Below are 26,457 nucleotides of genomic sequence, written 5' to 3' on the forward strand. Positions count from 1 at the left end.
GAGTGCGGCATTAGATAAATTCAGATAGACCTTAGAAGCGGGCACTCCTGCAGCACTCCTTTTATTGGACTTTGACACCGTAGACCATCCAGACTAGATATCGATGTGTGGTGGTCTTGGTGCCCAGGACACCGTGCTAGCCTGGTTTCAGGATTTCCTATCCTGCTTTACTTGCAGCATTTGTCAGTCATTATCAAGTACCGCGGAGTCCATTCCGTCCCTTTTCTTTATTTAATCGGTGTTCTCTGGCTTACATCCTTGGTTCTATCATTCGGCTACACTTTCAAGAGACATGCAAATAATTCTTAATCTGTGTAATATAGAGTCCACTGCTTGCAGTCTGTTTACCTGTTTACAACCGGTTGAGAACTGGATGAGCAGCAAACAAATTAAGCTGAGTGCAGATAAGACTGGGATTCAAGTCCCATTTATCCACATTTGTTTTGGCAATATCCCGCATGTTCCCGAAGCTAGGAACCAGTCTGGAACCAGATTCACAGATGAAGAACTTGGGAGATAAGTTGGGTATTGGACTGAATCTTACAGCTCTGATCACTATGCTAGTCATTTTCTGATTCTTTTTTTTTTCTCTTCTCGTCATATGCCCAAATTATTTTTTGTGAATTAAAAAAAATAAAAAATTATCATATGCCCAAGAGAGTATTATAAATCTCTGTTTCACTTAAAGCAATGATTACGAACGGCGTCATCTCTTCATGCATTAGCTACAGCAACAGTTCATATATTGCGCTTTTGGCTGGCACTATCTCTAGTTTCCATATATTTTACAATGCTGCTGCAAGATTGATTCTTGGGCTTATTACAAAGCAAGATCACATCACTCTTGTTTTGAGAAGTTTACACAGGCTCCCTATTTAACAGAGAGTAGAGTAATGTTTAATTCTATGTAGCTTGTTCTTAATACCATCTATAGTAATCGGGTTATGCATCTTTCTCATCGTTCCAGTGGTATCGTCCAGTTAGCGGATCAAAGCTTGTTCCAGATATTCAATATTAAGAAACTTAAGAAAGGAGGAATCGTGAGAAAGCACATTGTTGAAATTTAGAAAGGCTCTAAAAACTTGGCTGTTTTCAGTTTGAGTCATCTTCCCTCTGAACCTGGTAGTCTCTGCATAGCACCGAGGTGATGTCAGTTGTAAGAGTCTTTTTAAGCCCCCCCTTACATAAATATATGTGCATATCTTTAGAGTCTCCAGTACAGGTTCCTGTGTCATTCTTTTCTGGTGGTGCTACTAGGTAGTTATAGTTAGGACCACGGACTGCAGAAGTTAGTTTTTCAAGCCTTTTATCCAAGTCTCTCCCGAGACCAGCATTGGCATAGCCAATAGGTCTCACCTTTGGGGCCTTAAAAGTGTTTAACCATGCAACAGTTAATGTTGTTGCACCAAGGATATTGTGCTGCATAAATAAATACTTAAAAGGTCCCAAAAGCGAGACCTATTGGCTATGCCAATGCTTGTTGTTAAATGGTGTAAATCCGTTCAGTAGTTGCTGAGAAATTAAAGAAAGCAAAAATGTATCTATGTGAGCACCGAGGAGGGTTTGCGAACCCTCTCAGGCACAAGCTCAATTCTGATTGGCTGCCAACACTCTAAACCAGGAAGCGTTGGCAGCCATCTTGTGACTCGGTTGAACCACCACCTTCCCGGGGCTTAAAACATTGGGTGGGGTGGCCGTGCGGCCCCCCTCCTGGAGCCCTTGATGGCTCTGGGGACCGCCACCCCCCAGGGCCGGCTCCTGTAGTGTCCCGGGGTGCCCACCCCCAGGACACTGCTGTTTGCTATGGCAGGGCGGGAGCCGTGCGGCTCCCGCCCTGCCATAGCAAACTCTGCTTTGCTTCATCGAAGCGATGAAGCAAAGCAGGATTACTTTTCCAGAAGGGGGAGCTGCATGTCAGCAGCTTCCCTTGTGGAAAAGCAATGCCGCCTCCCTCAGGAGGCGGGGAGCCAGCAGGGACCGTGGAGGCATTGGGGCTCCCCCCATGGTTCCCAGCGGAGAGGCCAGGCCCTGGGGGATGGGGTCCCCGGGGCCGAAATCGTCCTGAGGAGGGGGGCTGCGCGGCTCCCCTCCTCTAAATAATAATAATAAAAAAATAATGTCCAAGCCCCGGGGGATGGGGTCCCCGGGCCAATAGTGGCCCAGGGAAGGGGGGGGGCCACGCGGCCTACCTTCCTTCCCTATAATAATTTTTGTTTTTAAAAGAAGGCAGGCCCCAGGGGATGGAGTCCCCGGGGTCATAATTGGCCTGTGGAGGAGGGCCACGTGGCCCCCCTCCAAATTTGTTTAAAGAAATAAAATTTAAAAAAAGCCTGGCGATGCCCCGAGGGTTGGGATCCCTGGGGTCAATAGTGGCCCAGTGAAGGGGGGCCACACGGCCCCTTTCCCTTCAAAAGAAAAAAAATGCTCAGGCCCCGGGGGTTCTGACCACGCCTCGTTTTACACCTCTCTGCAATGCAGCTCTGTGGCGCTTACTGGAGGTACCTGGTGGGCTAGTTGGCCCCAGGGACCCTCAGGATTGAAGGGAACTTAATCCCCCAACTTACAACGCACCAGGGGGCGCGTTTGCACAGTTGTGCAGCGAGGGAGCGGGCCTGAAACAAGTGTGGAAACGCGTCCCAGACGCTTTGCAAATTGGGGGATTTAGTCCCCTTCTATCCTGAGGGTCCCTGGAGGCCAACTAGCCCACCAAGTACCTCCAGTGAGCGCCACAGAGCTGTGTTGCAGATAGTGGTCCGAGGCCATGCCTCTTTTTACACCACTCTGCAATCGCGTCTTCTGGTGCACTGCTGGCGGAGCGATGAGGTCCTCTTGTGTCCTGAGGACCGCAGGATACAAGTGGACATCATCCTACGAGCAGCAGTGCCCCACAAGCCGCGTTTGCAGCATGGTGTAAAAAGGGGCATGACCTCGGACCACCTCTCTGCAATGCAGCTCTGTGGCGCTTACTGGAGGTACTTGGTGAGCTACTTGGACCACACAGACCCTCAGGATTCAAGGGGATTTAAGAGGGACATTATAGTTAGAAATTAGCATTTAAAAAACTTTGAAATTTACTGGAAAAAAAACACAGGTTTCGGGGACATTACAGTTGGATATTATCATTTAAAAAACCTTTGAAATTCACTGAAAAAAACATAGGTTTCAGGGACATTGTAGTTGGAAATTAGCATTTAAAAAACCTTTGAAATTCACAGAAACAAACATAGGACAAATTTCTCTGTTTTTGTACGAGTGAAATGTCAAACTAACTATATAACGTCCCTGAAACCTGTGTTTTTTTTCAGTGAATAATAGACCAGCGTGAAAGCATTGTCGGAGTTGACTCGAGTGCTTCAGTCTTCTACAGAACTTCATGCTTGTTGCACCAGTGTGAAGGTATCCTCAGAGTTTGACATGAGTGCTTTAGTCTTCTCCAGGACTTCATGCTCATTGAACCAGCGTGAATGTATCAGAGTTCGACACTAGTGCTTCAGTCTTCTATAGAACTTCAGGCTCATTGCACCAGCGTGAAGGCATCGTCAGAGTTTGACACGAGAGCTTCAGTCTTCTATAGAGCTTCAGGCTCATAGCACCAGTGTGACGGCATCGTCAGAGTTTGACACAAGAGCTTCAGTCTTCTAAAGAGCTTCAGGCTCATAGCACCAGCGTGAAGGCATTAACAGAGTTTGACACGAGTGCTTCAGTCTTCCCAGAACTTCATGCTCATTGCACCAGCGTGAAGATATTATCAGAGTTTGACACGAGTGCTTCAGTCATCTATAGAATGTTATGCTCATTGCTTCAGCGTGAAGGCATCATCAGAGTTTGACACAAGATAGCGTTGGTCTTCTCCAGAGCTTCATGCTGATTGCACCAGCGTGAAGACATCCTCAGAGTTTGACACAAGTCCTTCGATCATCACCAGAACTTCATGCTCATTGCACGAGTGTGAAGGCATCGTCGGAGTTTGACACGAGTGCTTCTGTCTTTGTCAGGATCCCGATGACGAATCCTCGACAGAGCTTCAATGTTTCCCCCTAGAGACTTTTACCGGCATTCTCTCGTCCCGTCCACAAGCTGGCCTGGAGCCCTTTAAGGAAATATTTCCTGAAGATCTCGAGGGGGCGGTACTGATGTCGTATCCCGCAACTGGCCTATCGGAGGGGAGGTACGGCGCCACAAGAGGAGAGGCACAGTTGATGGAGGCGGAAGTGAGTTCCCCATCCGGAAAAGACCAAGAGACGTGGAATCCGAAGGAAACTGACGAGCCAGGGAGAGAGTGTACTGAAGACGCGGGACCCGAGACGACCGTCAAGCCAGGAGGCCAACGAGACCGCTCCTCGCCCCGCCACTCTCCCGGAGGAGGGTGGCTCTACAAGGTACGGGCAACATTCCAGGGGTTTTCACGGCACGGGCAGGGGAGGGAATCGGATTAGAGGGAGGACCTGCTAGGATTCACTCGGTGCAGGGGTTTTAGGTGATCCTTCCTTCACTCCCTTTCCTATTGTCAGAAGGCATCTCCTTTCAGTTAATCTGACATGGTGTTATTTTGATTCCCCCCCACCCCTTTTCGGTTGCGAGTCGGCGGCAGAAGAAAGACTACAGCAAACCCCACTCTCAGCCAGACGGTGCTCTTGGTGAAAACTCCCCAACCAAGAAGGACTGTGTTACCGTGGACTTTGTTTTACTTCCTGTATAACGACAATAAAGTTTTCCTGTTTAGCCCTACCCATACGGGTCCTTACCTCATTGTGTACAAGAAAGCGGGACCACGAAGCCCACGCGCGACAGTCTTCTATAGAACTTCATGCTCATTGCACCAGTGTGAAGGCATCCTCAGAGTTTGACACGAGAGCGTCAGTGTTCTGCAGAACTTCATGCTCATTGCACCAGCGTGAAGACATCATCGGAGTTTGACACATGACTACTTCGATCCTCACCAGACTTTCATACATGCTCATTGAACCAGCGTGAAGGTATCAGAGTTCAACACTAGTGCTTCAGTCTTCTATAGAACTTCATGCTGATTGCACCAGTGTGAAGGCATTGTCAGAGTTTGACACAAGTGCTTCAGTCTTCTCCAGAACTTCATGCTCATTGAACCAGCGTGAAGGTCTCAGACTTCAACACTAGTGCTTCAGTCTTCTATAGAACTTCAGGCTCATTGCACCAGTGTGAAGGCATCTTCAGAGTTTGACACGAGTGCTTCGGTCTTCTATAGAACTTCATGCTCTTTGCACCAGTGTGAAGGCATTGGCGGAGATTGATACAAGTGCTTCAGTCTTCTCCAGAGATTCGTGCTCATTGCACCAGCGTGAAGGCATCTTCAGAGTTTGACACGAGTGCTTCAGTCTTCTCCAGATCTATATGCTCATTGGACCAGTGCGAAGGCATTGTTGGAGTTTGACACAAGAGTGTTCCAGTCTTCTCCAGAACTTCATGCTTGTTGCACCATCGTAAAAGGATTGTCGGAGTTTGACACAGGAGTGCTTCAATCTTTTCCAGAGATTCAGGCTCATTGCACCACCGTGAAGGCATCTTCAGAGTTTGACACAAGAATGTTTCAGTCTTCACCAGAACTTCATGCTCGTTGCACCATCGTGAAAGGATTGTCGGAGTTTGACACAGGAGTGCTTCAATCTTTTCCAGAGATTCAGGCTCATTGCACCACTGTGAAGGCATCTTCAGAGTTTGACACGAGAGTGTCAGTCTTCTCCAGAACTTCATGCTCATTGCACCAGTGTGAAGACCTCATCAGAGTTTGACACATGACTACTTCGATCCTCACCAGACTGTCAAGCATGCTCATTGAACCAGCGTGAAGGTATCAGAGTTCGACACTAGTGCTTCAGTCTTCTATAGAACTTCATGCTCATTGCACCAGTGCAAAGGCACCGTCGGAGTTTCACACACAAGTGCTTCAGGCTTCACCAGAGATTCAGGCTCATTGCACCAGTGTGAAGGCATCATCGGAGTTTGACATGATTGCTTCAGTCTTCTCCAGATCTATATGCTCATTGGACCACCCTTAAGGCATCTTCAGAGTTTGACACACGAGTGCTTCAGTCTTCACCAGAACTTCATGCTTGTTGCAGCACCGTGAAAGGATTGTTGGAGTTTGACACAAGTGGTTTGGTGTTCACTAGAACTTCGTGGTTGTTACATCAACATAAAGGCATCGTCAGCTGTTTTCCTGATGAATAGAGTCCAATGCTGCCCTACCTGGGTGATTGCCTGGTGAGTTCTGCATCAAGATGGCTAGTGGAGTCCAGAGTGACCGTGGTTACCTCTGTTAGGAACCTATGCGTGTGTATTGGTCACAGCTGTATCACGCAGTAGTTACAGCTGTGTCACGCAGTAGTTACAGCTGTGTCACGCAGTAGTTACAGCTGTGTCACGCAGTAGTCGCAGCTGTGTCACGCAGTAGGTATTCGCTTTGTACACTGATGCATGCGTACCTTCATCAGTATTTATTGTGTCACATGTGTGACAGGCGGGCGGACGCACACTTGGGGTCAGGTTCTAGTTTTTAGGTCTCACTGAGTCAGCGCGCATGCGCTGCTCTGAGAGACTTTAGTAGGTGAGTTTTCAAAGTGCTACCCACATGGTTTTGCTGGCTGCAATCTTGAGTGCACAATTGCGTGCACAGCTGCTCCCCGCATTCCCCCCACCCTTCTCGCTCAGCCCTTTGATGCTCTGCTCACATCTCCCTCCTCCCTTTTCGTCAGTTTCATTGTGGCTCCTCTGCTCCTCGCATTCACCCCTCCCTTTTCGCCCAGCCCTTTGATGCTCTGCTAACATCTCCCTCCTCCCTTTTCGTCCCTTTCATTCTGGCTCCTTTTCGTCAGTTCATTTTGGCTCCTCGCATTCCCCTCTACTCCTCGCATTCCACCCCTCCCTTCTCGCCCAGCCCTTTGATGCTCTGCTCGCATCTCCCTCCTCCCTTTTCGTCACTTTCATTCTGGCTGCTTTTCGTCAGTTCATTCTGGCTCCTCGTGTTCCCCTCTGCTCCTCGCATTCCACCCCTCCCTTCTCGCCCAGCCCTTTGATGCTCTGCTCGCATCTCCCTCCTCCCTTTTCGTCACTTTCATTCTGGCTCCTTTTCGTCAGTTCATTCTGGCTCTTCGTGTTCCCCTCTGCTTCTCCCATTCCAACGCTCCCTTCTCGCCCAGCCCTTTGATGCTCTGCTCGCATCTCCCTCCTCTCTTTTCGTCACTTTCATTCTGGCTCCTTTTCGTCAGTTCATTCTGGCTCCTCGTGTTCCCCTCTGCTTCTCCCATTCCAACGCTCCCTTCTCGCCCAGCCCTTTGATGCTCTGCTCGCATCTCCCTCCTCTCTTTTCGTCACTTTCATTCTGGCTCCTTTTCGTCAGTTCATTCTGGCTCCTCGTGTTCCCCTCTGCTTCTCCCATTCCACCGCTCCCTTCTCGCCCAGCCCTTTGATGCTTATAACATTGTGTTTCATTTGGGGCATTAAACATAAAGGAGCACTGGCAACGCTGATACAATGGATTTTATTTTGAGTAGTGACTAAAACTTTAACCACACACACACAACCACACACAACCACACACACACAACCACACACAATAACACACACACATACACACACACACACAATAACACACACACACAATAACACACACAACTACACACACAACCACAACTACACACACAACCACAACAACCCACAACCACAAACACACACAACCACTCAGCACCACACACACACACACAACCACACACACACACACACACACACACAACCACACACACACCCACACACACACACACACACACACACACACAACCACACACACACAACCAAGCGTGAACATTGTGGAATGTGGCTAATGAAAATGATTGTCAGTCTTATCTTGACTACAGGTTTTTTGTGTGAATTCTGTGTAGTCATTTTAAATCCTCTGTAGCAGGCGGGCAGGTCCGTCCTGAATCGGGGACGTGAGATGTTTGGTTAAATGGGTAAGATGCTGCATTTTAATCCACATCTGTTTGAAATCCCAGCGCATGCTTAGTCTCTCTTTGCCTCACTGCAAATATCTTCTAAGATTCGGAAGTGCCTAGAGACGGGGGGGGGGGGGCTGGTCGCTAGTCCGAAGCGCTGTGCAGCACAGTTCTAGGGTTCGGTTTAGGAGATCTGGCGTATTCTGAGCGCGAGTATGTTTTAAGCCTTTTTCGAACCGGGTGCGTGGGTCGGATATTTGGGTATCTCGTCAATTCTTATACGCGTTCCTGGTGAACCGGTACCGACTTTATGTATGGCAGGTTCTGGTTATTCAGCTGTTTTACCGTGATGTGCGTTGACAGCTCCACTGATGGCCACTGGATGGCAGTGTCGCCCGATACATCAGGAATGAAATCCGTTAGAGAGAGAGAGAGAGAGAGAGAGAGAGTGAGTGAGTTAGTTAGTTAGTTAATTATCGCCAGGCTTGAATTTGTGCGTTTTAAAGCCGTTGATAATTACCTAGACACAGTAGCATAATTGTAATCCCACTTACTGATTTCTGATAACCGCACGTGATAGAGGTACTTTCAAACATCTTCACTGTGCCCGCACGTCACGTTTATAAGTGGAAATAAAAAGCATGGCTTTATCGACTCTGGAACAATGAAACGCAGAGGTGGCCACGCATTGCCTACAGGCATCTGCAGCGAATGCATTCGGGGCCAGTATTAGCGTTGGTGGAACTTGTGGTCACAATTTGGAAGCAGCCTTCTTGCGTTTGCTTTTGAATTTATCGAGCCGAACTGTGTGGTAGGTCAGTTCACACGTTTCAAAATCAGAGTCGGTCGCAGTCGTCCGACCTACCTCATTAATATTCATGAGGTAGGTCTCAGTCCAGTCGGCGACAACCATGTGGATTGTGGCCCGCAAGAGCCAGCACACCCCCCCATGCCTCAGATTGCTTTTTATCATCTCTTTTTTTTAATCCGTTATGAGGAAGATAAAAAAAAGACACAATTCACGGCCGTGCATGAATGACGAGAAATGACCCCCTCAGCGTCCCGAGTTCTCGTTAACAGCAACCAATGTCTGAGGCCAGCACATGGTGTGGGGGAACCCCCCACTGACTATCATTTCACGTCAAGATAAAGGCCTCTAAGAGAGACAAGTCCCTCTCCTCCCTCCTTCTCCACTGGTCGCCCCCCAGCCAACAAGGATAAGTCCCAGCCCCAGCCCTGCGTTTCTTCTGCAATACAAACTCGGAACAACCATCGGAGAAGTCGGGCAGCCGGAGGACTGCAGGGAGACGGGGGCACTGTGCGCGATAGCATCGCCTTTAAAAGCTTTCTGCGCCCCGGGAATGCGTCCCGGGGCACCCCGAGGGCAGCATCACTCTCTGGCGCGGAGTCTGATCGGTCTGTCCCCGGCACGAGCCTCCCTGCCCGGCTTCTGAGGGGCCTTCTCTCGGTAAAAGGGTCGGCTGCCTCTTTAACGAGCGTTTGACAGCCATTCGGAGAATGCGCTTTGCGAAGCACAGCCGTCTGCTGTCAGGAAGGAGGGGACACAGAGTGCAAGAAGGGGGGGGGGTGGTGAGGGGGGGGGGGTCCAGGGTCCGAGGGAGCAAGGCGCCAGGGGTCGGTCATGACAGAAAACCTGAAGCGGCCATTGACCCTACCGCGATCCTCGGCTGTGGCGAAAGAGTGTGCACACAATGGGCTCTATGTGGAACCGTCTGTGAGACCAGCGAGGAAGCACAGAAACCGGGACAAAACACACCCGTCGCCCCTCACACACTACAGCCAAAACAAGGGACAGCAAAACAAGGGGCAGCAAAACAAGGGACAGCCAAAAACAAGGGACAGTAAATATGTGATGAAAGGAAACGGAAACCAGGACAAACCGGACTCGTCGACCCTCACACACCACAGTCAAAACAAGGGACAGCCAAAAACAAGGGACAGCCAAAAACAAGGGACAGCCAAAAACAAGGGACAGCCAAAAACAAGGGACAGCCAAAAACAAGGGACAGCCAAAAACAAGGGACAGTAAATATGTGATGAAAGGAAACGGAAACCAGGACAAACCGGACTCGTCGACCCTCACACACCACAGTCAAAACAAGGGACAGCGAAACAAGGGACAGCGAAACAAGGGACAGCCAAAAACAAGGGACAGCCAAAAACAAGGGACAGCCAAAAACAAGGGACAGCCAAAAACAAGGGACAGCCAAAAACAAGGGACAGCCAAAAACAAGGATCAGCCAAAAACAAGGATCAGCCAAAAACAAGGGACAGCCAAAAACAAGGGACAGTAAATATGTGATGAAAGGAAACGGAAACCAGGACAAACCGGACTCGTCGACCCTCACACACCACAGTCAAAACAAGGGACAGCGAAACAAGGGACAGCGAAACAAGGGACAGCAAAACAAGGGACAGCAAATATGTGATGAAAGGAAACGGAAACCAGGACAAACCGGACTCGTCGACCCTCACACACCACAGTCAAAACAAGGGACAGCCAAAACAAGGGACAGCCAAAACAAGGGACAGCCAAAACAAGGGACAGCCAAAACAAGGGACAGCAAATATGTGATGAAAGGAAACGGAAACCAGGACAAACCGGACTCGTCGACCCTCACACACCACAGTCAAAACAAGGGACAGCCAAAACATTTTTTTATTTACATTTCATACTCATAAAATGAAAAACATTTGTCATTGCATTTTCAACTGCCAATTTGGATCTAAAGTACCACATGTACAGACACAAGCAAAACAAACACACCATGGGGGGCACGCTAGCATGGGTCTTTATGTATGTATATGGCATTTCATAGGGCACACCTAGGCAAAGAGCAGCGTGACACCGGACATGAGCAGGGGCAGAGGTTACATTCTGGCCTCAACATTCTCATCTGACGACACGTGGGCGGTCAACTCACTCAGCCCTGCTCCCACTGACGTCACAGAAAACTCCCGACCTCATTCTGAACAAACCCAAAATTAGAACAAGCCTTGAAAATGCAATAGGTCTCGCCTGTGATTAAGTTAAAGCCATTTGCTTTTCTAATGGTATTCTATAGCAAAGGAAATAGCTTTAACTTAATCAAAGGCGAGACCTATTGCATTTTTAATGCTGGTTCTTTTTTGGTTGAGCATTCCACGAGAGTGCATGTTTTTTTCAGCTGTCTCCTTTGTGTAGGTCACATTCCCTGCGTTTCTTGTTTCTCACTGTCGCCCATGTGCTTCTTCTGCCCCCTTCCATGTTGGGAAAGTGCTGTTAAGTGTCCTGTGCTGGCTGATTATGCATATCCGAAGTGTATTGAGTGTCTGTGATGAAATCTGTCTTCTGTGTACTGATTGGGGGGTTGTGCAGTGTGTGCTGGATTTGGGGGATCGTGTTCGTATCATGGTGAAAGACGACTATATGGCAGAACCTAGGGGCCTGGGAAGGAACAGAGGAAGAATGGAGACAAGCAGCGCCTAATTTGAGCCTGTGGTTGCCAGTGGACGGCACCAGCACTTGTTTTTGGGGACCTGCCATCTTTAACATTGCATTCCTGATCCCTTATGTGCACAGGTTTACAAAAGATGTTGCCATTGATGTATTTGGTCCATGAGGATAATGAAACCTTGGCCATTCACATTGACAGGTGCATTCCTTTACCCCGACGGTGTACGGCGCTGCAGAACCTTTACGCAGGGCTTTAAGTGGGTTGAAAAAACTGTGGGGGTCTCAAACGGGCATGGCCTATATAATTAAGGACGTGGCTTCAAACACTTATGCTGAAAATATGTCCTCAGCATAATATGCCGCCCGACTGGTATTTCGCTGCTTTTGTTATTTCCTCCACATAAGTAATATGACACCTACAACCAGCCAGGACTATTGGCTTGGTCAAAGGCTGTTAGTTGCATTAGCTAAATATGCTACATGCATACATAAAACTATGGCTTTGTTGTATATAATATTGAAAATGCTTTAGTTCTTGCGTGAGAAGTTGTGGCGCAATAGCTATAAGCGCTGCCAACTTTGAAGCTCCGGAAGCAGGTTTGAGTCTCATCATCCGCTCGACATCCTGGGTTTATGGGCAATCACTTAATCGTCAGTGCCTACAAGAAAAGTAATTAATATGTCCTTATTAGTGCTCATGTAAAGCACTTTGAGTTTTGAAATTCGGAACTGCAAACAATTAAGTTACATCAAACACAGTGAAACTGCTGCAGAGTTAAGATTTTTTTTTCCCATTCTGAGTGCGAGTGCGAAAATTGAGAGCTCGATAGGGACCTGTCTCGGCACCTGCTTTTTAAGGACCCGGCCCCCTTAAAGCCCTGCTTTTACGGCAGCTGGCGTGCACGGTACAGAAGTCACTTGTCCGTTGAGCGTCCGCTCCCTCACATGACCCGTCAGCCCAGCACGTGCATTGCGCTTGAACAAATGGTCCTGATCAAGGCTGACGTATCCTCGCATGCCTCGCCTGTGAATGCCACCACTCATCTTCCAGGGAGGTGGCACTGTGCCCTGTTCCCGAGCCTTGAGATTGCTCCCTCGCAGAGCCGAGCTGCAGAACGGTGGTCCATAGCACAATTCCATTCTTCTCCCCTGAATCTGCCGGCAGACTTAAGGCCTGTGCCCTGCTCTACATGGCTCGGCCTCTGCCCTTATTGTACTGGCAGCAGAGGAGCCCCAAGGCAGCAGCACTTGGTCATTACAAGTCTGTGCTAGCTAACAGTGAGTGTTAAAGATTAGAGAAAGTGGCAACAAAACAACACTACATACAAAGTGTGCGCGTGATTCTCTTTGAACTAGCCTTAGCGTTTACTTACATATATTGTAGACCATTTTATTCAGCGTGAACTTGGCCTAGTGGTATTAGAATTTTACATGAGCACTGGCCGGCAGGCCACATCTACACACCGCAGGCCCATTGTTTTCTTCAGATGTGCGTCTGTACCGCAATACAGTCTCCCAGACCTGTCCATTGCCCATCCACTCCTTGCCCTCTTGAACCTGAAAGGGTAATCTTCTAAAATATCGAGCACGCTAATTATTAATCTGTCTGCCTATGAAACAAACATTTTGGGAATAAGAATCTGCATTATTGTACCACAAGTGTTTTGTGAAAACATTTTGAAAGTGGGTAAGAGAGAGATGAAGAGAGAGAAGGGGAAAGAGGTAGGTATTGAAGAGAGATGGAAAAGAAAAGGGGCATAGAGGAAAGAAGGAGATGGGGAAAACGCAAAAAGAGGGTAAAGGGAAAAGCAAAGAACGGGAAGAACAAGCAGGGTATAGTGACTAATGTCAGGGAAAGAGGAGAAGGGGCAAAGTCACAGGGAAAGAGAGTAAGATGTGTCGTGAGTTTATTTTGTGAATATTGAAGAGAGAACATGCATTCAGGTGACCTATCCTGAAATCAACTCTTTTCTAAAGCAGTGAATGGGAAACAATAATGAAGGTTTTTTTTTTTCTTCTTTCAAGTGTCTGTCTTTCAATATGATTTATCCAGTATAAATAACAAGGAGGAAGAGACTCGGCAAGACGACGTGCACATCGCCTGTCCAGGCGCGCACATGTCCTGTCCCCCTTCGGCCAAGAAACCGACAATAGATCTTGCCTAAGCGAGCAACGCACATGCGCTGCGTCGCTAGGCGAGACCTAAAAAAAGGAAAGAGGCTGCAGAAGCCATGCTCGTCTCTACTCACTGCCCCACACCTGTTCTCCGGACAAAGCAACCTTTACATGATTGTGTGTTGCAATCTTTAACATTTCGACCAACGCCGCATAACGCCAGTCAAAGACATCATGTGCGTCCTCTTCTCTTGCTGCAGCGTCAAGGCATACTAAGAGTCCACTCCAAAGCTGAGGACCTGACTAGTGAGTCAGGCTTGTGACTAGTGAGTTCGGAAGCCTCTCGTTCCATTCGCTGCACAGCTGGTACACCACTGGCCATTCGCTGAATGACGTCACAAGAGATCTCCGAACTCAAGCTGAAGTCATCGGACAAAGCCACTCCTGTTGTTGGTGAACACAAGAGAGAGTGCTTTGCTCTACACTGGGTGTCCCTTTGCACGACAGATGGACACGTTCCCGGGGTTTTAAAGGAGGCTGGCACAGAAGAGGTGCCAGGAGGGTGGGAAACCAGAACAATACATCTACAAGCACTGGCTGCGTCCATACGGACCTGTTCGCACGCACGTGCATTTGCGTCTGATGTACAAACACAAGTCGTGAGGAATGCTGGTTCACCAACTTGGTCGCATTGCTGTTTCCCTTCGGCACACAGTGGACGTGGATTGCTGCGGAGGTGTTTGCTGTGCCCTTGCGGCACAGAGTGGATGTGGATTGCTGCAGAAGTGTTTGCTGTTTCCCTGCGGCACACAGTGGACATGGATTGCTGCAGAGGTGTTTGCTGTTTCCCTGCAGCACAGAGTGGACATGGATTGCTGCGGAGGTGTTTGCTGTAACCCTGCGGGGCACAGCGGACGTGGATTGCTGCGGAGGTGTTTGCTGTTTCCCTGCGTCACAGAGTGGACATGGATTGCTGCAGAGGTGTTTGCTTTACCCCTGCGGGGCACAGCGGACGTGGATTGCTGCGGAGGTGTTTGCTGTTTCCCTGCGGCACAGAGTGGACGTGGATTGCTGCAGAGATGTTTGCTGTGCTCTTGCGGCACAGAAGGGACGTGGATAGCTGCGGAGGTGTTTGCCATAATCCTGCGGGGCACAGTGGACGTGGATTGCTGCGGAGGTGTTTGCTGTATCCATGCAGCACACAGTGGATGTGGATTGCTGTGGAGTTGTTTGCTGTATCCCAGCGTCACTGAGTGGATGTGGATTGCTGTGGAGGTGTTTGCTGTATCCCTGCAGCACACAGTGGATGTGGATTGTTGCAGAGGTGTTTTCTGTATTTCTACAGCATACAGTGGAGGTGGATTGATGCAGAGGTGTTTGCTGTTTCCCTGCGGCACACAGTGACCGTGGATTGCTGCGGAGGTGTTTGCTGTAACCCTGCGGGGCACAGCGGACGTGGATTGCTGCGGAGGTGTTTGCTGTATCCTTGCGGGGCACAGCAGACGTGGATTGCTGCGGAGGTGTTTGCTGTTTCCCTGCGGCACAGAGTGGACATGGATTGCTGTGGAGGTGTTTGCTGTAACTTTATTTTGCAGAGTAGACGTGGATTACTGTGGAGGTGTTTGCTGTTTCCCTGCTGCACACAGCGGACATGGATAGCTGCGGAGGTGTTTGCTGCTTCCCTGTGGCACAGAGTGGATGTGGATTGCTGCAGAGATGTTTGCTGTAACCCTGCGGGGCACAGCGGACATGGATTGCTGCAGAGGTGTTTGCTGTTTCCCTGCGGCACAGAGTGTTTTTTTTTTTTTTAATTTTTTTTTTTATTGTTGAAACTGAAGGTGTCATACAACATTCAAGTTAATACAGAAAGTGTCGCATTACAAAAACCAAAACATCTCAGATACAATGAACCAAGATCTTTGTACAATAACAAAAGCAATTTGAAAGTGACCTGAATGACACAGAGTGGACGTGGATTGCTGCAGAGGTGTTTGCTGTTTCCCTGCGGCACAGAGTGGACGTGGATTGCTGCAGAGGTGTTCGCTGTGCTCTTGCGGGACAGGGTGAACGTGGATTGCTGCAGAGGTGTTTGCTGTATTTCTGCAGCATTCAGTGGAGGTGGACTGCTGTGGAGGTGTTTGCTGTATCCCTGCAGCATACAGTGGACGTGAATTGCTGTGGAGGTGTTTGCTGTTTTCCTGCCGCACACAGTGGACGTGGAATGCTGCGGAGGAGTTTGCTGTAACACTGTGGGGCCCAGCGGACGTGGATTGCTGCGGAGGTGTTTGCTGTTTCCCTGCGACACAGAGTTGACGTGGATTGCTGTGGAGGTGTTTGTTGTTTCCCTGCGGCACACAGTGGACGTGGATTGTTGCAGAGGTGTTTGCTGTTTCCCTGCGGCACAGAATGGACGTGGATTGCTGCGGAGGTGTTTGCCGTAATCCTGCGGGGCACAGTGGACGTGGATTGCTGCGGAGGTGTTTGCTGTATCCCTGCAGCACACAGTGGATGTGGATTGCTGTGGAGGTGTTTGCTGTATCCATGAGTCACTAAGTGGATGTGGATTGCTGTGGAGGTGTTTGCTGTATCCCTGCAGCACACAGTGGATGTGAATTGCTGCGGAGGTGTTTACTGTTTCCCTGCGGCACACAGTGGATGTGAATTTCTGAGGAGGTGTTTCCTGTTTCCCTGTGGCACAGAGTGGACGTGGATTGCTGCAGAGGTGTTTGCTGTGCCCTTGCGGCACAGAGTGGACATGGATTGCTGCAGAGGTGTTTGCCGTAATCCTGCGGGGCACAGTGGACATGGATTGCTGCAGAGGTGTTTGCCGTAATCCTGCGGGGCACAGTGGATGTGGAATGCTGTGGTGGTGTTTGCTGTATCCCTGCGTCACTAAGTGGATGTGGATTTCTGTGGAGGTGTTTGCTGCACAGAGTGTTGCTGTGGAGTGGTGGATGCACAGTGTACACATAGGGCTTTTACATTCCGACCAAATACAAACTTTTTCATGGTAAAGGCATGCGTGGTAAAAATGTTTGTGGTAAAGACACAAGCATTGTAATGAACGCAGTGTAAAGGCATGCATGGTATTGGCATGTGTGGTTCCGTCATATAACCATATAAATTAAGAAAAGTTGGGAAGTTGGCAAAGAGTGGACGTGGATTGCTGCAGAGGTGTTTGCTGTGCTCTTGCGGCACAGGGTGAACGTGGATTGCTGCGGAGGTGTTTGCTGTATTTCTGCAGCATTCAGTGGAGGTGGACTGCTGTGGAGGTGTTTGCTGTATCCCTGCAGCATACAGTGGACGTGAATTGCTGTGGAGGTGTTTGCTGTTTTTCTGCCGCACACAGTGGACGTGGAATGCTGCGGAGGAGTTTGCTGTAACACTGTGGGGCCCAGCGGACGTGGATTGCTGCGGAGGTGTTTGCTGTTTCCCTGCGACACAGAGTTGACGTGGATTGCTGTGGAGGTGTTTGTTGTTTCCCTGCGGCACACAGTGGACGTGGATTGTTGCAGAGGTGTTTGCTGTTTCCCTGCGGCACAGAATGGACGTGGATTGCTGCGGAGGTGTTTGCCGTAATCCTGCGGGGCACAGTGGACGTGGATTGCTGCGGAGGTGTTTGCTGTATCCCTGCAGCACACAGTGGATGTGGATTGCTGTGGAGGTGTTTGCTGTATCCCTGAGTCACTAAGTGGATGTGGATTGCTGTGGAGGTGTTTGCTGTATCCCTGCAGCACACAGTGGATGTGAATTGCTGCGGAGGTGTTTACTGTTTCCCTGCGGCACACAGTGGATGTGAATTTCTGAGGAGGTGTTTCCTGTTTCCCTGTGGCACAGAGTGGACGTGGATTGCTGCAGAGGTGTTTGCTGTGCCCTTGCGGCACAGAGTGGACATGGATTGCTGCAGAGGTGTTTGCCGTAATCCTGCGGGGCACAGTGGACATGGATTGCTGCAGAGGTGTTTGCCGTAATCCTGCGGGGCACAGTGGATGTGGAATGCTGTGGTGGTGTTTGCTGTATCCCTGCGTCACTAAGTGGATGTGGATTTCTGTGGAGGTGTTTGCTGCACAGAGTGTTGCTGTGGAGTGGTGGATGCACAGTGTACACATAGGGCTTTTACATTCCGACCAAATACAAACTTTTTCATGGTAAAGGCATGCGTGGTAAAAATGTTTGTGGTAAAGACACAAGCATTGTAATGAACGCAGTGTAAAGGCATGCATGGTATTGGCATGTGTGGTTCCGTCATATAACCATATAAATTAAGAAAAGTTGGGAAGTTGGCAAAGAGTGGACGTGGATTGCTGCAGAGGTGTTTGCTGTGCTCTTGCGGCACAGGGTGAACGTGGATTGCTGCGGAGGTGTTTGCTGTATTTCTGCAGCATTCAGTGGAGGTGGACTGCTGTGGAGGTGTTTGCTGTATCCCTGCAGCATACAGTGGACGTGGATTGCTGTGGAGGTGTTTGCTGTTTCCCTGCGGCACACAGTGGACGTGGATTGCTGCGAAGGAGTTTGCTGTAACACTGTGGGGCACAGCGGACGTGGATTGCTGTGGAGGTGTTTGCTGTATCTTTATGTTGCAGAGTGGACGTGGATTGCTGCGGAGGTGTTTGCTGTATCCCTACAGCACACAGTGGATGTGGATTGCTGTGGAGGTGTTTGCTGTATCCCTGCAGCACACAGTGGATGTGAATTGCTGCGGAGGTGTTTGCTGTTTCCCTGCAGCACACAGTGGATGTGAATTGCTGAGGAGGTGTTTCCTGTTTCTCTGCGGCACAGAGTGGACGTGGATTGCTGCAGAGGTGTTTGCTGTGCCATTGCGGCACAGAGTGGACGTGGATTGCTGCAGAGGTGTTTGCCGTAATCCTGCGGGGCACAGTGGACATGGATTGCTGCGGAGGAGTTTGCTGTAACACTGTGGGGCACAGTGGACGTGGATTGCTATGGAGGTGTTTGCTGTATCTTTATGTTGTAGAGTGGACGTGGATTACTGTGGAGGTGTTTGTTGTTTCCCTGCGGCACACAGTGGACGTGGATTGCTGCGGAGGGGTTTGCTGTAACCCTGCAGCACACAGTGGATGTGGACTGCTGTGGAGGTGTTTGCTGTATCCCTGCGTCACTGAGTGGATGTGGATTGCTGTGGAGGTGTTTGCTGTATCCCTGCAGCACACAGTGGATGTGAATTGCTGCGGAGGTGTTTGCTGTTTCCCTGCGGCACACAGTGGATGTGAATTGCTGAGGAGGTGTTTCCTGTTTCCCTGCAGCACAGAGTGGACTTGGATTGCTGCAGAGGTGTTTGCTGTGCCCTTGCGGCACAGAGTGGGCGTGGATTGCTGCAGAGGTGTTTGCCGTAATCCTGCGGGGCACAGTGAACATGGATTGCTGCAGAGGTGTTTGCTGTATCCCTGCAGCACACAGTGGATGTGGATTGCTGTGGAGGTGTTTGCTGCACAGAGTGTTGCTGTGGAGTGGTGGATGCACAGTGTACACATAGGGTTTTTACTTACCGACAAAATACAAACATTTTCATGGTAAAGGCATGCGTGGTAAAAATGTTTGTGGTAAAGACACATGCATTGTAATGAACACAGTGTAAAGGCATGCATGGTAATGGCATGTGTGGTTCCGTTATATAACCATGTAAATTAAGAAAAGTTGGGAAGGTGGTTCCTCTGTGGCACCCTCCATAGAGTAGGGAGGATCCAGTTAGGATTTACTAGCTGTGGATTGATACCAATGGTCAGTGGTTAATTTGAAAGAAAAATAAAAGTTAAAAAAAGCATTTGTAATGCAATAGGTCTCGCATTTACGCAAGTTTAAGCTATTGGCATTGTAAATAACCATGCCTTTTATGTTTTAAAAACGGAAACAAAAATAAAAGGCATTGTCATTTGCAATGTCAATAGCTCAAACTCACATAAATCCGAGACCTATTGCATTGTAAATGCTTGTTTATCCTTGCTTTTGTAAATCGGATATTCCACGAAGTCATGCACTAACAAGATTCATTGACTAAGCCGGTAGGCATGGCACACTTTGAGTCCTGAAATGTAAAAAAGCCTGCTGCAGTGATAAAAAAAAAAAAAGATAGTTTTTTTTGTAGCAATTAATATGGGAGTTAAAGAACTTAGCCTTGGCATTTTTAATGTACCTTTGAGATGTAAAATAGTCCTTCATGCAGGTGTTCTCGGGCTACCTATTGCAAGTGCTTGAGAAGGGTGGTTGTAACACTCCACGGGAATCCGGCGGCGTGCACTAGGCACGCCAAGCTGTGCACGAGGCGCGCCAAGCTGTGCACGAGGCGCGCCAAGCTGTGCACGAGGCACGTCAGGCTGTGCTTGGCCTCACAAGGGCAGTTCCAATAAATGAAAGGGAGTTAATGATCATAAAATACGGCGTTTAACATTAAAACAGTTAGCGTGGCTTCTAAGGTGTGTGGTAAATATTTAAATTACCTGTACTATTTTTTATGCGGTAAAGTCTAGTAAGAATAACTCAGTCAAAATAAGAGGCAGAATCCGTGGTATTAGAGGTTCTGAAAAGGACTTTATTCCTCACAAAGGAATTATGGTTCGAACCAGGCAATCTTATTCCATCACCACGAAGGTTCAGGAAGGGATAGGCAATACATTATTGACAAGTAACGATATATATATGAAAAGCATTACATTAAGACAGATGCAGGAGGCGTAACAGCTGATAATACAGATAAGAATACACATACGTAATGAAAATAGGCGTAATAATAGGCGTATACTAGAAACGTCATTTAAAATGATGTCACAAGTGGGTGGATCCATAAGAGAATCCTGCAGTGTCAGCAGAAATATTTGGCAGAGATGCGCGCGCAGCCGCATGACGTGTGATTGACGTGCAACTAGAGGGTGAAGGGGAACTGACATTTAGCTCTACATGTGGAGACAGAAGTCTGGGGGGTCAGGTCAACCTAATCCCAAATCGTATCTAATATCTTTGTTTAAGGAACTGTTTTATCCAAAAGGAAAGGTCTCTCGGACGGAATCTATTCTATACTGACTGTTAGTGCATGTACAAGCGTCTATGTGTCTACATGGGATGCGAGGGGGCAGGAATCTTCCATGGTAACAGGGGCTATGAATTACTTGCATAAAGACAGCGAGGCCGAGCCCTTTGCTCGGTAGCTGGAAGGATGTTTACCTAAACTACTAGACAGGAATGCATTGGATGAGGAGCGGAGCAGATAACTTGAAGGCTGAATACAGTTTTTGGCAGGCAACAGGCCGCGTCAGGCACCGTTAGCCGCGCAGGGAGTAGGACAAAGTTCATGGATACCGATGCAGGTCCAGGCTGGAGCATTTCAGAGGCAGAAGCAGGAAAAGGCTTGATGGCAGAATTCAGGGCCTACTCGCCTGAACTGTAAAACTAGAAAAGTGAACCATATAAAGTCGGTGGCCAATCATACTTAGGAATGGAATATTCGACCCATTCATGGCGGATCTGAAAGAGGACATGTTGACGTTGGACGCACATGTATTTGCGTCTTCATAGCTGGAACTGGAGGGAACATACATGTACTTGTAGCATGTACATGGAGCCGTTGGGGTCTAAGATAGGGGACATAACTGATCATAAAATTCATATTTCCTCAGGTGCTCTATCTCTGCTCATTGGCGTCCGCCTGGAGCGCCCCCCTGCGGACGCCCATGCTTAGTGTCTGTCAGTCATGCCTTAGTTTGCTGCTCATCTTTTTATTCATAATATGCATTGATGGGAGATTTATATATTTATAGTGTTCTGGCGCGTGGTGCTTGCATCAGGAGTTGCCTTTTGTTAAAGGTGTAAGTTGTACTTCCAGGTTTCGGCGGCAGTCTCTCTCTGTCTTTTGTTGTTTTCATGACACCGCTGGTTTCTCAGGTGGCTGCTGTTTGTTCGAGATGGGTCTGGTTCTTGGCTCTAAGTGAAAGGCGCCCTTGCGCTGTGAAGTGTGCGTTTCTTCATTTTACAACACCAGGCTCCCCGGCGAGCGTCTGCCTCTTGCTCTGGTGTTGTTTCTGTCTCCAGGCTGATCCCTGCCCCGTCTCACCTCTCTGAGAGCCAGTGCCCCCTTTGACCCTCTACCTGCCGCCCACCCCCTCCCCCGCCTCTTCTCCCGGTTCACACCTTGGTGCTTTCACACTCAACATCACCTCCAGCTCGCATTTTCAGAGAGGGCCCGGGCTCCCTATCACCGACATGAGGAGGAAGAAGAGGGGGGGGGGGACACAGAGGAAGACTTGGTGCGGTCGGGGAGACGGATACATACGGTGGAGGAAGAGGGGGGGAGAAAAAGAGAGAGAGAAGCAATGGGGAAGGAGAGACCGAGAAGTAGGGAGGAATGAAGATGAGAGAGCAAGTGGAGGGGACCTGGGTGAGGGAGAGAGCTGTGTCCTAACTCCGCCAGTGAAGAGAGCGGGTCCAAAGGAAAAAGAACCAGGCCAGACAGAGTAGGTCCAGGCAGTGTGCATGGAGGCAGGCTCGTGGGTCTGGAAGAGGGACAGGGCAGGCAGAACAGCTCCAGAGAAGAGTGAGCAGAATCGGACCAGGGCGAGCAGATCCGGACCAGCAGTCCTCCTGAGCAGGGAGACGGCGCGATACACAATCAAAATGTAGTGTTAAGCTTTTGGGGTGCCAGGGGGTAACCTTAGGGTTCAGGGTGGGTGTGGGTTGTAGGGTGCCAGGGAGTAATTTTAAGGTTCAGGGTGGGTTAGGGATTGGGGTGCCAGGGGGATAATTTTAGGGTTCAGAGTGGGTGTGGGTTTTGGTGTACCTGGGGGGTAATTTTAGGGTTTAGGGCGGGTAGGGTTTTGGGGTGCAAGGGGGGGACATTTTAGGGTTCAGGGCAGGTATGGATTTTGGGGCGCCAGGGGGACAATTTTAGCGGTCAGGGCGGGTATAGGTTTTAGGGTGCCAGGGGGGTAATTTTAGCGTTCAGGGCAGGTATGAGTTTTGGGGGCAGGAGTCATTTTAGGGTTCAGGGTGGGTATGGGTTTTGGGGAGCTATGGGGTAATTTTAGGGTTCAGGGTGGGTATGGGTTTTGGGGTGCCAGGGGTGTAATTTTAGAGTTCAGGGCGGGTATGAGTTCTGGGGGGGCAGGGGTAATTTTAGGGTTCAGGGTGGGTATGGGTTTTCGGGAGCGAAGGGGTAATTTTAGGGATTTTGGGGTGGCACAAAAGAAAGAACTGTGGCACAACAATGCTATGGTGTATGAGAACATATGCGTCCTGCTTCCTGCCTCCCATGGCTCCTCCTGCGCCCCAGTGTTTCTTGTGCCCCACCTGGCACACATCATGTCGGAGGATGGTGATGATGTTAACATTTTGCCCCCCCCCCCCGAAAAATTTCTGCGGACGCCCATGTCTCTGCTTAATAACAACTCCATCCTGCGCCAGTCTGACAAGGCACCCTGATAAGCTTGCTCCGAGCTCCGCTTTGAATCGAAGAAGCGATTGGTGGTGTCAGGGAAGTGTGGGAAGCTGGAAAGGGAGGAGGGGGGGCTGGGTGCAGGCACCCTGGAGCTGCCAAAGGAACCTCGCTCCACGACTGTCGCTAGCTGCCATCACATAATAGCATTAGTAAATTGGAATTTCCATCACACTGCTTTATTATAAGCATAGGTAGGGATCAATGTAATATCCCTGATGGCTCCGCACCTCAAAGGCCTCTCTCTTCATTAGAATGAAAGGCCCCGCTGCACTTTCTATTAGCGGCGCACTTGGATTTACTGGCGGCGTAGGGATCTCTGTGGTATGAAGGCACTGAGATCAGACCTCAACAGGGGACGTGTGCTGGCAGAACAAGGCAGAAACAAATGCATCAGATGAAAGTGCAGGTGAAAGTTAAAAAAGAGGGGAATTGCGTAGGCGAGACCTATTGACTTTGGCAGTGCTTTTTTTCTGCATTGTCTCTGGAATTTTGCAGGCCTATTGCTGAGATAATGAAAGCGAAGGAACTGAGACATCAGGGCATCAAAAGCCATGTGGGTCTTTGTAATAAAAGATACTGAAAAAAGCCATATGCACAGCCAGACTGTGAAAGCGGCCTGATTGATGCGGAGAAGAAAACACAATACGGGCGGTGTCTGTCAGATGCCGCAGCTGTGCGTTTAAGAGGGTCTTATAACACATGAACGCTAAAAAAACAAGCAGGGCAGCGCGGCGACCGCGTTAATTGGAAACATAATCCCAAACAGATGACGCCGCTGCTCTCTCCCACAAGCTGTGGGCCGTTGACGGAAAGGTGGGACATGCACCCACCTTTACCCAATTGTGTGCTGTCTTTTTAGAAAGACGCACGCAAAGCCCAATTGAAATAATGCTGTAAAAAAAAAAAAGCCACACGCACAAGCTTGTGTAAAGTCCAGAGTGATTCCAAGAGGCCCGCTCCTAGAGCAACGCATGCGTGCTGCGCTAGGCTCGACCTAAAAAGTGGCGGGGCTCTCTTAGGAGGCAGCTTGCAACAGTCCATTACTCCTGTTAGCGCTCCCTAAAACCGAACCAACTATTAAACATGACAATGGGGAGAGGATGTGGTGTAATGGCGAGAGATGGCAACTTCGGAGCTGGGGAACCAGGTTAGAGTCTCGGCATCGGCTCAATATCCTGTGATTCTTGACAAATCACTTAATCTCCTCCTGCCTACCATAAATTAATGTGTCCTTAACTGGTGCGCAAGAAAAGCGCCAGTGTTGATGATTAAATGCCACACGCTCAAATTAAGCACTGCCAATTGTTCAAACCACCGAGGATTCACCCCAGCTACTGCAGCTCTTTTTACCAAATGGCTGCACTATGCTTTTTGCGTTCCATTGTACTATATGTTGACAGTAGCTTAAAGGTGAAATTAAGTATTTCAAGAGTCTATTCAATTCAGGGAGTTGGCCATAGTCTTTCGTAGCGTGTGTGCTATTATGGCGCGTTTTAACTGCACCAGGAACTGATTCTGGTTGGAAGGAGGCACTAATAATTCTGGTTACCTCTCAGTCTTACCGCCGACAGGGAGACGCAGCCAACCCTATAGGGAGGGCACCTAACCCCCCCTGCAGGCGGCAGACAAAGAACATGGCAGCAGGGCGCAAGAGCTTGCCAAGGAAAAGGCCGGCGAGTGACCAGGGAGTTTGGCTTCAAAGGGTCCAATCAGGAAGGAGGGGCATACTCCCAAGCCTAGCCAAAAAGGAGACTAGGTCAAGCAGTTCCCAGCTTTGTCGACAGAGAAAATTGATGGCGCCACCATACGAGATGCCGCTGAGCAAGGAGCTGGTGATGTGCAGTCAGCCGTTTGTGGAGGCGCGTCCCTGTGAGGACGGAGTGCCCCGGAGAGGACCGACGTTGGCAGCGTGGTGATGAGTGATGTGTGGCTCACCTGCTATACCGGCACCTGCAGCCAGGATGGTGGAGGCATCTCGGCCTTGGACCACAAGAGACGCCGAGGTCACCAGCCAGTGCAGATGGCTTATAGGTCGACATTGTGGTGAAAAAGGTTGGTGTTATACTGACTTAAACGCAAGAAGAGCGCAGCGATAGGCCACTTTGAGAGCACAAAGAGGTGGGCCTTGGGGGAGCGGTGTTGGGCATAGTTGTCCTGGGGGCTGGGAGTAATAAGTTAGCCTTGCTGGAACCCTCTCCCCAACTAACGCCACGCCCGGTATGAGCGGGTGCAGGAAGCTTCACATCACTGCCTGCGAAGCGTGCAGGAAACCCGGTGGCAGAGGTTCGGGCAATGCGTGGGGTCGCTAGGGAGAGCGCAAATATGAAAAGGGGGGGCCCTTGGCCCCCCGCCTGCATGGCGGTGCGGCGACCCCTCCCCTTGCCCTCTGGACCTCTCGGTGGTGGGGCGTGTCCACTGGGGCGCACCCTGCCACCGATTGGTTGCCACTTCACCCTTGACCCGGATGGCGTTAATCGACATCCGGGTCGGGCGGGGGGGGGGGAGGGGAGGGGGTGGGCCGCTGGGAGATAAAGAGTCGGGGAGCGCCCAGGTGACCCCCTTGTTGCCTGGACGCTCCCCCACACCGGACGTGCCCCGCGCTCGGGGCCTCGTGAATTTGCTTTTCTTTTCCTTTTCTTTCCCTTACAGGTTTTTCTACACGGATCGGCACAGCACGGAGGACACAAGAAATTGGTGGTTTGGATTGTGGGCCACTCTTATGTTAGGCGTGCTGAACATGTTTTTCTTTCAGGAGATCGTAGGATGAAGGCGGCGCAAAAGGGGTTTGTTATCTCATTCTTCGGGAGAGGGGGTTTATGCCTCAGTCAGTTTAGGACTTTTTTCCAGGGACTCTTAGCTCAGCAGCCCGCCCCCCCGTCGGTGGTGGTACTTCACCTGGGGGAGAATGATTTGGCCAAATTGGGGAGGCGCATGCTTATTGAAGAGATCATTTCCACTGCGGGGTGGGTGGCCAGGACTTGTCCGGGTTCCACAGTAGTTTGGTCGCAACTTATTCCTCGGTGGCAGTGGCGAGGGGGGGACTCGGTCAGGGCGTTGAATCACTCGGTACGGAGGATCAACACACAGTTAGACAAGTTATTTCGAGCCCCCCGGTTGCAGACGATTCCACATGGGTGTATCTGGGGTGAGCAGTTCTACCTGAGGGACGGGGTGCACTTGACTGAGGCAGCGAACGTCTTGTGGTCTAATAATGTCTGGGCTTGGTTGGAGGGTTTTTGCAAGGTAAGCGCGCTCCTGGCTTAGGTTTAGGGAAGGGGGAGGCCAGATCGTCGGTCAACAATGCTGGCCTGTGGCGGTAAGGTCATGACCGGTGAGCAACTATTTTAAGGTCTGAGGGGGCGGGCATCATCCTATGGAGGTTCCCGCCCAGGGGGAGGGGCCATTGGCCCCTCCTAGAACTTCAGGGGCAAGGTAACTGGTGCTTCAAAGGGGCGCGGGTTAGGGAGTCACGCTTTCCT

At 49.8% G+C, this 26,457-nt stretch overlaps 1 protein-coding gene across 2 annotated transcripts in view; it reads left to right on the plus strand.

The window, feature by feature from the left end:
- Window positions 1-26,457, plus strand: part of MOCS1 (molybdenum cofactor synthesis 1) — a 285,312-nt gene that overhangs the window by 69,593 nt on the left and 189,262 nt on the right. The window lies entirely within an intron of this gene.

This window comes from Triturus cristatus, chromosome 6 (genome assembly GCF_964204655.1).
Source record: "Triturus cristatus chromosome 6, aTriCri1.1, whole genome shotgun sequence".
In the NCBI taxonomy this organism is placed as follows: domain Eukaryota; kingdom Metazoa; phylum Chordata; class Amphibia; order Caudata; family Salamandridae; genus Triturus; species Triturus cristatus.